Below are 11,869 nucleotides of genomic sequence, written 5' to 3'. Positions count from 1 at the left end.
CTTTCCCAAGCATTCAAAGCTGCTGTACATCATAAACCCAAGATCTTGGAAGATATCCCTATCTCTTGCTTTATTCTTTTGTTCAATATTCTTAGCCTCTTCTCTGAACCAAGAAACCCATTATAATTGTGGTCCAGGCTCTAGAACAGCTTTAATCAAATCTATTCGATCTATAAGGATAACCCTATTACAAACAGACCATGTGTTTATCATCTGCTTCACAAATGGTACATGGATGCCATAGGAGACTACAGCTTCCTTGAATTTCCCTAAATCTAACATTGTCGCAGGCTTCCAAGTAGCTCTTATAGAACCTTTTTCATTTGGCACTTCTTGTAAGGTTACTGGATATATTTAAGTTCTCTTAAGACCTTAGAGTGTTCCTTTTTAGCCTCAGAATGAAATGCTGAATTTGTTTCTCCGTGTAATTCCTCAGTCTGGTTTGAATGTCTCTATAATATGCTTTAATAAGTTATTATAAATTCGGCATCTTAGCACTCATATCAACCAACTCTTTTAGAGATAAACCAAGAATTATCAAACTGACAACAAAGATTATCAAAACGATAACAGTATGTCAATGCCAGTTAAGTTGATTATCTCTTCATTTACTTGTTCCATTTTTGAAACACCCATTATGTAATCATACCAAGACCTAATTCTCTCCACTTTAATAGTGTTTTCCATTTTTTAGTGTATGAGAAAAAAAACTGTATTTTTTTTAGCTAATCCCTTCCTTTAAGAATTTCCAATTGGCTTACCAAATCTGCCAACAATGTAAGTGAACTGTGAGGCATAACACGTCTGAATCAGAGAACCAGCTGTTGCCTGTGAGCTGAAAGTGTCAGCCAGAGGAAAGGGGTTCTAGGAAAAGCCCAAAAGCCTCCTGAGTTTTGGCGGCAGCTGAAGACTGTTTAGAAAAGCTACAACCAAAAACATTCCCCTCAAATCTCGCTCAAAGATTTGAGGGGAAAACAAAAGAAAACCTAACTGGGACTGAGCAGGAGGTACTCATGCAAGAGTCCTGCCTGCACCTCAAGCTTGGGCCTGATCTGGTAGTCTCAAAGCAGCTTCTTCATGAATTCATACTTTAACGTTGGGTGCCAATTGTAGCATGATAAATAAAAGATCCAGAGACAGATGTTGGGGTTCAAGCTTCAAGCTGAAGATTAGAAAGTAAAGCAGCCAAGCCAGTAGCTCTTACCTCTACTCCAGGCTGAAAGGGTTGATCCTGTCTGCACGAGTTCTCACCAAGCCTCAGAATGCTGCCTCTCCTTAGCGTGGATAGAGAATATATGCCTTCCTATCCTCAATGTGGCTGGAGAATCAACGTCTGAAACTGACTAGTGAAGACCCTGCTCTTATCTTTTATACCTCTCTAGTGCTGGGATTAAAGGTATGAGCTCTGTTACTCTTTTAGACTGATTCAATCTGGTGTAGCCCTGGCTGGCCTTGAACTCAGAGAGATCCATCTCCTTTTGCTCCTGAGTCCTGGAATTAAAGGTATGTGCTATCACTGCCTGGATTCTATGGCTGCTTTGCTATTTTGATCTCCAGTGGCTTTACTAAATCACAAACAATATATCACCACAGGTCATAAACTCTACTACTATTTTGCTAAAAGGACAAACACTACACTATCCTCTAAATGTGTATCATTGTACCCATGAACTAGCACAACCCTGACCTGACCTGTCATCGAGAAGCTTCATTATGCCAAGGATGAGGGATACAGAAAGTCACAATTAATCCTAGCACAGAAAATTCTCAACTTGCTCATTTTTTCATATCCTCTCCCCTGGACATGGCACATGTCTCCCCTAGATAGGACAGGTTGTTGTATTCCTGGCCCCCCAAACCTGAGTGAGGAGCTGGAGGGATAATTCATTGGTTAAGAGAGTCTCTTGCTCTTCCAAAGGACTCCAGTTTGATGGGGAAGGTTTTTCTGTATATATGTTTCTCTTATTGGTTGATGAATAAAACACTGACTGGTCAATGAGGCAGGAAGATAGGCAGGGCTAGGATGAGGAGAATTCTGGGAAACATAGTCAGAGCAGCCGCTATGTAGGCTGCCAAAGGAGTAACAGGTCCAGACTCTTCTCTGATAAGACAAGACCACGTGGAAATACATAGATTAATAGAAATGGGATAATAATTAGAGCTAACAAAAAAGAAGCCCAAAACACTGGCCAATGGTTTTATCATTAATATAGTGCCCGTGTATATATTTGGGGCCCAAAGGTGGCAGAACCAGGCTGGGACAAGAAACTCCGCAACACCAGTTCAGTTCCTAGTACTTACACTGGTTTGCTCATAACTGCCTGTAATCCAGCTCCAGGAAATCTGATGTCCTCTTCTGGTCTATGTGGGCACTGTTTACACACACACACACACACACACACACACACACACACACACACACACAGAGAGAGAGAGAGAGAGAGAGAGAGAGAGAGAGAGAGAGAGAAGAGAGAGAGAGAGAGAGAGAGAGAGAGAGAGAGAGAGAGAGGACTAAACATCACACATAATTAAAAATAAAAGAAAACCTGCACAAGATTGAGCCTGTCAACACTTTACCATGGGACTCAGGATGCCCTATACTTATCTGAGTTGCTGTTGTCAGCTGATGGCTGCTAGAGAAGGGAAGAGTGTTTTCTTTGGCATTGTGGTCCACAATAGGTCACCATGTTCCAGTGGATGGCATCCAATGCCCATCTACATACAGTCAGCACTAATTGAACTTAGGTGTTATGGAATAATCTTTTTGTACACTGTGAAGAAGGGTCACTCCGATTGGTCAAATAAAAAGCTGAACAGCCAATAGCTAGGCAGAATTTTCAGGATAGAGAGGACACTGGGAAGAAGGCAGAGACACCAGCCAGACACGAAGGAAACAGGTAAGCAGCATGAGCAGTACAGAGTAAAAGTAACAGAGCCACGAGGCAGAAAGTAAATTAATAGAAATGAGTTAGTTTAAGTTATAAGAGCTAGCTACAAACAAGCCTAAGTTATCGTCTGAGCTTTTATAATTAATATTAAGTCTCCATGTCATTATTGGGGAGCTGATGGTCCTGACAAAAAATGTCCAACTACACATTGGATTTGTTTTTTAAAGAAGACATGAAGTTGGGAAGGGAGTAGAGGGGTTCTAAAAGGAGTTGAAGTGGGGAGGGGGAGAGGATATGACCTAAATACACTGTATTTGTAAGACCCTCGGAAAGCTCAGGCTTCCAGAATCTTAGCCCAGGACCTCAGCCACCCCAATCACAGAATGGAGGCGAAAGCTTGATGCAAATTGCATGAGGCTTTATTGTAGTTTAACGAGCTAACCCCATGTTAGCTCAGGTCTTTGATCCACCCGCCATGTCAGATGGCTAGCAAAGACAGTTCGAAGCCACTGCGTACAGATCTTTATAGGGCAGCGTAAGGGGAGTGTCTAAGGGTATGCACAGGTTCAGGATTGGTGTGCCTCCAGGCTTGGAGGGTTTGCCCTGTGTTGATTGGTCAACTGGTTGTTATGGCCCATAGGCCCTCCCAGGGTGGTTGCTATGCTCTCTGCGTCATTGCTGTGCACTTGTCTGTAAAGCACACCCAGAGCCATAAAGCATAGCGCCACCAGCTAACTTCTGATTGGTTCCTTGCCACAAGGCAGGCATCTGACCTCTAAGTGACCAAGGCAAGATTATGGCAAGTACGTGTTCAGCTGTTATGGCTGCCGAAATGGGGAGCTGGCCCCTTCATATTCATGTATGAAGTTACCAAAGGATAATTTAAAAAAGAAAATGTGCATACCTGCATCATGCACCTAAGGAAACTACAAGGAGATTGTTCATTGACTGGTGTTAACTGTCTTCTGCTATGTGGAAGAAGGATAGAGAAAACAGATTACTAATGTGTGGTCACCAAAACAATTAAATCCTTACCTAAGCTTGTCCCTAGGCTAGCTGGGTGGAGTTGGGTAATCTCAGGGTATTTCTTCAGTGTTCTGAGTGCCTATGCAAAGGCTCAGGTTTTAACATTAAGTAGTTTTTTATGGCTGATCCCTGAGTTCCTCTTTCTACATATTGGCTATCAGGGCAGAGCATGCTCCTGAGGCACGACAAGAGATAAAAGGTAAATGATAATGCATCCTGTAAAATACCTAGATAAAGTACTGTATACCAAATGAGATAACCAGGCAAGAGAGACAAACTCTGCACTGTCCCACAAAGGGTGTGCTGTAGAAGGAAGCAAAGAGCCTGACAGGAGATTCTAGAGTCTAGAGGATGGGGTGGGGAACACTGGAAGATATTGGCCAATGAGGACAGTGCTTCTATTAGATAGGACAAGGACGTTCTGGAGGTTTATTACACACACACACACACACACACACACACACACACACACACAGTGATTGAGACAGGGATTTTCTGTGTAACAATCCTGGCTGTCCTGGCATCCACTTTGTAGACCATGCTGGCCTTGAACTCATAGAGATCAGTCTTCCTCTGCCTCCTGAGTGCTGAGATTAAAGGCATGCACCTGGCGATATATATATATATATATATATATATATATCGGGTTCTTGAGACAGGGTTTCTCTGTGGCTTTGGAGGCTATTGTAGACCAGGCTGTTCTTGAACTCACAGAGATCCACCTGCCTCTGCCTGCTGAGTGCTGAGATCAAAGGCGTGTGCCACCACCGCCCAGCTCATAGCACATATTTTATATTTGAAAATTGTGAGATGTTCTTATCATTCTGCCCTCACTGTAAGTATATATGTGAGGTAATGAATATGTTAATTAGCTGAATATAATCATTTCAATATATATAATATAGATATAACATATGTAACTATATATATCACAACATCATGGTGTACATTGTAAATATGATGGTTAACTATATCTTGATAAAATTAGAGGAAATTAAACTTAAGTAAAATGCCCAGATTATTAGATTTTAAGCTTCAGATTTAATATTTCATTTTCGAAATTTGAGTTGGAGAAGCAACAGTGTGGTTAAAAGAGCTACTTTTACACATAGCTCTGCATTTGGACCCAAATGCAGTCCCAGTTACTAGCAAGATGCCCTGAGTAGTCCTTAGTCATCGAATGGGACGGCTTCTGCTGCTGCTTTAGACTTCTGCCTTAAGGCAATGGAGGTGTCTTCTGTGCACTGGGAAAGAAAGGGTCCCACCTAGGAGTTTGGAAATGTGTCTAGGGCCTCCTGATGGGGAGAGTTCACTTGGGAGCATAAGGCTAAGAGACCCCGCCCACTCCACAGAGGAGAGTGCTGTGCTCGCTGTGAGAAAAGTCTTGGCTTGCCCTGGTGGTGTATCAGTTTTGGTAGGAAGAATGTGGTGGTGTTATACAATAAGAGGTGCCTATTGGATCACTGTTCCACTGGCTCCTGGCATACAGTCCCTAAATTTCTTGGACACTGGAGGAGTCTTTTGTACTAACATGTGACCTTTGCCCTTGGCTCCTGAGACCTTTGTGGCTTCCTGGGTGATAGCATGTGAGCAGAGCTTCTAACCCCTTTGGAATTTCCTGGGTGATAGGAGCAGTCTTTGTTCCAGTGCGGTGGCTCTTGGTGGGTGAGGTCCGCTTGCCAGGGAAATTGACTGAGAACGCTGGGATTTTCAGCCAAATCCCATATACACACTGCTGGATGCTGGGGGGAGATGATAGTTGAGTTGACCACAGGCGTCCACTGCTTAGAGACTTTGTGATGTAACTTCCATGAAAACCGAGAATAGGCAGGCTGGGAATAAGCCCTGAACTTAATCTCCAGATCCCCAGCAGTACGTGAATGGTGCATGGGGCACACACCCGAGGTCCCAGCACCCTGGAGTAGAGGCAGAAGCATCACCCTCTGCTGCATACTGAGTTGGAGGCCATCGTGGGATACATTAGACCCTGTCTCAAAACAAAACAAAACAAAAAAAACTAAATTAGAGCAGCTGGGTGTGGTGGTGCACACCTTTAATCCCAGCACTTGGGAGGCAGAAGACAGAGGACAAGTCTCTGAAAGACGGATGAGTAAGTGAGGCACCTGGACGGGTGTGCCTCTTAAGACTGAGTGGATGCAGCACACACCTTCCCACAAGCCTCACTTGGCATCTCTTCACCTTCATCTGGCAGCCATTCTGTATCCTTTGTGATGTTCTTTTTTCTTTTCTTTCTTTCTCTTTCTTTCTTTCTTTCTTTCTTTCTTTCTTTCTTTCTTTTTCTTTTCTTGAGACAGGGTTTCTCTGTAGTTCTGGCTGTCCTGGCACTAGCTCTGTAGACCAGGCTGGCCTTGAACTCACAAATATCTGCCTGCCTCTGCCTCCTGAGTGCTGGGATTAAAGGCGTGTGCCACCCATTGTTTATAATGTTCTTTTTAAGTGGATTCAACACTTGTACTATGAGCTTCTCTTGCAAACCCAAGGAAGGGACAGTGAGAGCCACAAGTCTACATCTGAGCTGGTTGATCAGAAGCCTAAGTGACAACCCAATACCTGCCACTGTGTTGGATAGTGTATTGATGTGGGATGTCCTTCTGTATGCTGCAAATAGGTGTTGCTTTTATTGGTTGATGAATAAAGCTTCTTTGGCCTGTATTGGTTAATAAAGTAGCTGATTTGGACAATAGCCTGGCAGAATAGAACCAGGTGGGAAATCCAAGCAAAAATACAGGGAGAAGAAGGGCAGAGTCAGAGAGATGTCAGCAGCCCTGGGGGGAAGCAAGATGTGAGGTAACAAGTCACTAGCCTCATAATAAAATATAGACTAGTAGAAATGGGTTAATTTAAGTTGTAAGAGCTAATTAATAATAAGCCTGAGCTAATAGGCCAAGCAGTTTGTAATTAATATTAAGCCTCAGAGTGGTTATTCGGGTACTGGTGGGTAGGAGAGAAACCTCCAGTTACATTGTATGGACAAACACTGGGTTTTCCCTTATATTGTTAAAGGGTATCTCTTATGTTTATTCCCTTTACCTTTCTCCCTTTTCCTTACCAGTAAAATGCAGACAACAAACTTTAGCTGTCAGGATGGGTCTTCAGATTTTAGACTACCTGGTCTAAAGGAGGTAATTAACTAGGGGTTTTCATGGAGGTAAGTTCACTCTCATATGGAGGAGATCATTGTTGTATAATTTTATTGTAGACATACGGTATGGTATGTTTGATTCAAGATGCTTGCTGAAGCACCCCATGATACACCTCTGGCCAAGATACAGTGTTCTCTTAGCAGTAAAGGTTTCCTGAAAAGCCAGACCATATATTTCTTGTGTGTGACTATCATCTGATGGGGGGTTGTGCTCTAAACAGAATATAGCTGAAGTTAAAACCTCCTAGGATGGAAGTTGATAATAATGTGGCTTCCTTGGTCCAGATTCACTTTTTTATGTTCTAATTTCAAGACACTGGAAATAAGCATAACCTAGACTACAGAATGCTAGGCAGGATCGTGAGGCACCCTCCATAAGTGGGGATTTGATTGTTAAATGCAGGAATGCTCATACTGAGGTTGAGACTGAGCAGTGATCACAGCCCTGGATTCTGCCTCTCTACACACAACCCCAAAGGAGTTTCCCTCCTTGGGACATTGCAGGACCTCCTGAAGAGCATCGGGATGTTAGAGTAGGTGTAAGGAGAAGGTATTCTGCTGTCTGTGCTCAGGAATCGCCACCCTTGGATGTCCCTGTAGAACATCACACCGACTTCCTTTAGGAAGTTCCCTGTCCCGAGCTACCGTCTCGCCAGCAAAAACGACGCGGCACACTCCTCAGGATCCTTCTGCAGTAAAGCTTTAATGCGTCTTGAGAGAGAGAGCATCAGCTTACAGAGCGGAGACTCCGAACACCCAAAAACCCCTCCCTTATATAGGCTGGCAACCGCCGCCTCAGAAGTGTTACTCTGACTGGCTGAAGCTCGTCGGACCATATGACGTCAGCTGATCGGACCATATGACGTCACTGGAGGGGCGGAGACTAAGGGCTGGAAAGTTACAAAGTTACCTAGTGCGCATGCGCACTAGCTTGTAATGGCTCCTTACAATTCCCCATTCTTACTGACCCAAGACAGGAAGATAAAGAGCACCACAGCAGATCTTGTTAAACCCAGCCAGTCTTGGCTGCTGTCATCTCTAATATCTTCCTCCCAGGATGGGGCCATTTGTGGCTGTAGCTTCTAGGGATTCATCTGTGCAGGTACCTGGGGGAACTTATCCAGCAGTGTGGACCTGCTCTTTGAACCATGACTGTGAAGTGTAGAGCTAGAGTCAAACTAGTAGACTCTTTTGTGAACCTGTTTATCCTTGGATTTCTTGGCTAGGCTATAGGAATTAATTGTGTGCCTTTATGTTTTTTCTTTTGGACCATACCTAGGCCCAATTTGTGTCTCTGTTTATGACATACACCCAAGCATTACCAGAAACCATCCAGTTGAACTCTGTACACCAACAGAATATTGGAGACCTTTCTATACTTCCTCTGTTGCCTTGTAGATATGCCTTTTGCCCTCCCCCCTACACACACCAGCCATAAAACTGTGGGTATCTTGGGTGCAGGGGCAAGGTTCAAGCTGATACAAAGAGTGTCAACAAATAGCTGTGAGCTGTCTCCATTAAAATAGATTATCAAATCAATAAACTAGTTATCCTTGCTCTTGGGGGTGTAGGCAGGAGGACCAGTTCAAACAAGATACTGCTTAATAAATTTGAGGCCAGCTTAAGCTACATGAGACCCTAATAATTAACAAGGGCTGAGAAAATGGCTCAGTTGGTAAAGTTCTCGATGTGCAAACATGAGGACCCAAGTTCAGATCCCCGTGACCCATGTAAAAAGCTGGCACACACATATCATCCCAGTGGTGCCAACTCTATGAGCTCCATGTTTGGTGAGAGATCTTGTCTGAAAACATAAGGAAGATGATGGCCTGGAGAGAAGATTCAGTGGTTAGAGCACGTGTTGCTAGGGCAGAACATCTGGTCTTGGTTTCCATAACCCTCATGGTGATTCAGAACCATCCATAACTCCAGTTCTAGGAGATCTGATGCCCTCTTCTGACCTCTGAGACCATGCATGTGTAGACAGAAGTTTTTGTCCCACCTAGTCCTGCAGCCGTTTAGTCCCAAATAAACACACAGAGACTTATATTAATTATAAACTGTTTGGCCAATGGCTCAGACTTCTTATTGGCTATCTCTCTCTTAATTATTAACCCATTTTTATTAATCTGTGTATCTCCATGTGGCCTTAGCTTACCGGTGATGCCCAAGTCTCTTGCTTCCTCAGCAGCTACATGGCATCTCCCTGACTCTGCCTACTACCTTTTTCAATCCCTGTTTGGATTTTCTGCCTGGCTAAATCCTGCCTGTCCATTGGCTAAAACAGCTTTATTTATCAACCAATAAGAGAAGCATATATTCACAACATACAGAGGGACATTTCCCATCATGCTTGTGGTGTATATACATAAGTACATGCAGACAAAAGACTTATATACAGAAAATAAAATAAAATAAGGTGATTGAGTTTGAGACCAGCCAGAGCTATGTAGTGAGACACTGTCTTAAAAATTAAAAGCAAAAATTGTGGAGAGGAATTGAGGAAGACATCTGACATCAACCGCCCCTCCCACATGTGTGGATATGTTGACATGTGTTCACTATACACACATCTATCAATTTAAACAACAACTATATATAAATTAAGTCATTTGTGGAAGAAATTTGTCTTTTTAAAAATGAATCTACTTAAATAGTGACAATCTCTCCAGCCTGTAACATTTTTTTTTTTCAAAAGAGGATCTTTGAAAAAATCCTTTTCACTGTTTTTCTAAAAGACTTGGTCATCAGTGAATTTAAGCAGTGAAAATAAATAAAACCCATTTATTTTCTTTTAGTAGAATCTCAAACTCCAAGGAACTCAAAATATATAACAAGATTGAACTCGCTTTTGTGACAATTTTAGGTAATATGTTGGAAGAGAGGAAAAGAGACCCATTTAGTATCTGATGCCACATAGAAGTCCACAAATCCCTTGTGGAGTACTTTCAGCTCACTGGTGTTATACAAGGGGCAGACTGTGAGATGACACCCTCAGGAAATCAGCCTATCAGGTGGAAGCTCTTTTAGTAACATGCCTATCCATCCCGTTGCCACCTTTCCATTTCAAGGCTTCAGCCCACCACTGAACCTTCTGTGCCTTGGACACAGGCAGTACTGGTGCCTCCCTAGGAAGTGAAAACACTACCAAACATGGTGCAATACAATAAGATGAAAATACTACACCAGCAATTGTACAAAGTGCTAAGAAGCCAAAGGAAGAATGGTGGGGCAGGAGGCCTCCAAGAGCTGGTCATGGGTTGCAGAGATAGCTCAGCAGTCAAGAGCATTTGCTGTTCTCGTAGAAGACCTGGGTTTGGAGAGAGAGGGGATGAGGTGAATCTGAGACACACTGAGGTGGGTGTTGACCATTCCATCGAAGGCAGAGACATGATCTGCCTGCTGGAAATAGTTATGGTATTATCTTGTGCGGGTGAGGAGACCTCGTTTTTTTGTTTCTGTGTCTTGTTTATTGATGGATCCTTGGTGTGAAATACAGTGTGGTGCATATAGAAAGGTGGTCAGTAAATGTTATGACTGGCTGAGCAAAACTTTCAGTCTTTGAAACTAAGATCGAGAAGAAATAAAAATGAAATCAGAAAGTGAGATGATTAAAGACTGTATCTATCCCTGGCACGTCATGGTTAATATTTGTTGAGCAAATACCATGCTTTCAGATAGTTTAGATACACAGACTTGTAAGTCGTCACGTGTAAGGTAAGATTTCCCCTCAGTATTGCGGCATTCCCACTGGGGCAGCCTAACCCGGGAATAGGCTCCATCACTATGCCACAGACCTTAGCTGCTGGTGTTGGCCCAATAACCCTGTCACTCACTTTAGTCCTGGGGCTGATAAATAGGGACAGACTTTATGTCACATTCTTGTCCTTCTTCCAACAGCAATGTGTGTCCATATAGCTCAGCCTGTGGTCATTTTTCTCAATTACCAATCTCTGTTAGCAGAATAACTCCTGCACAGATGAGCACCCCGACTCCAGGATCTACGTTTGATGCCATGGAGTGTCCATGCAGTAGTGTCTATTCTTGGTCAGGGCAAATATGGTTCCATACACGTGTCCCAGTGCCTAAGTCTGTTTCGCCATGAAAATGCTCACAAGATTCAAGGTTGGGCCTTGTTTTGTTAATACTACAAACACATAGTACTTGGCACAAAGTACCCCTCAAAAGTGCTGAGTCATTGAATGTGCCTGTGCTCTAAGAACCCAAGGACAGCTTTCTCCTCCTTTCTCCTAAATGAGTGGCTGTATTAGTTTATCTGTGGTTCACTTTAGAGTAATGAATTGCTGTGGAATAATAGCAGTGGCCCCGCCTCCACATGTTCTTCAGTTTTAATACAATTATTCTTAGTTAGAATACAATCAATAGTTTCCATTTACAGTTATCTAGAAAGTTGAGAAGTCGGCCGAGGCCGTTCAGTGGTGGCGCACGCCTTTAGTGCCAGCCCTTGGGAGGCAGAGGCAGGCAGATCTCTGTTAGTTTGAGACCAGCCTGGTCTGCAAGAGCTAGTTCGATCAGAGCTAGTTCCAGGACAGCCTCCAAAGCCACAGAGAAACCCTGTCTCGAACGCCCCCCGCCCCGCAAAAAAAAAAAAAAAAGAAAAGAAAAGTCAGCCGATTCCCCGGAGTTCTTGGAGATTCATACTGCCCAGGGAAATGCTGGATAATTGAACCCTAATGGTTGAAAAATCAGCCTGCTGGACTGCAGAAAGAGCACTAGGCAAAGAAGTAATCGATGTGTGTAGGGCGACCCCTGCTGTTCAAAGGGCAGAAGC

Source organism: Cricetulus griseus, chromosome 6 (genome assembly GCF_003668045.3).
Source record: "Cricetulus griseus strain 17A/GY chromosome 6, alternate assembly CriGri-PICRH-1.0, whole genome shotgun sequence".
Classification (NCBI taxonomy): domain Eukaryota; kingdom Metazoa; phylum Chordata; class Mammalia; order Rodentia; family Cricetidae; genus Cricetulus; species Cricetulus griseus.
The sequence above is the reverse complement of the archived record's forward strand: the minus strand, read 5'-3'. Positions refer to the sequence as shown.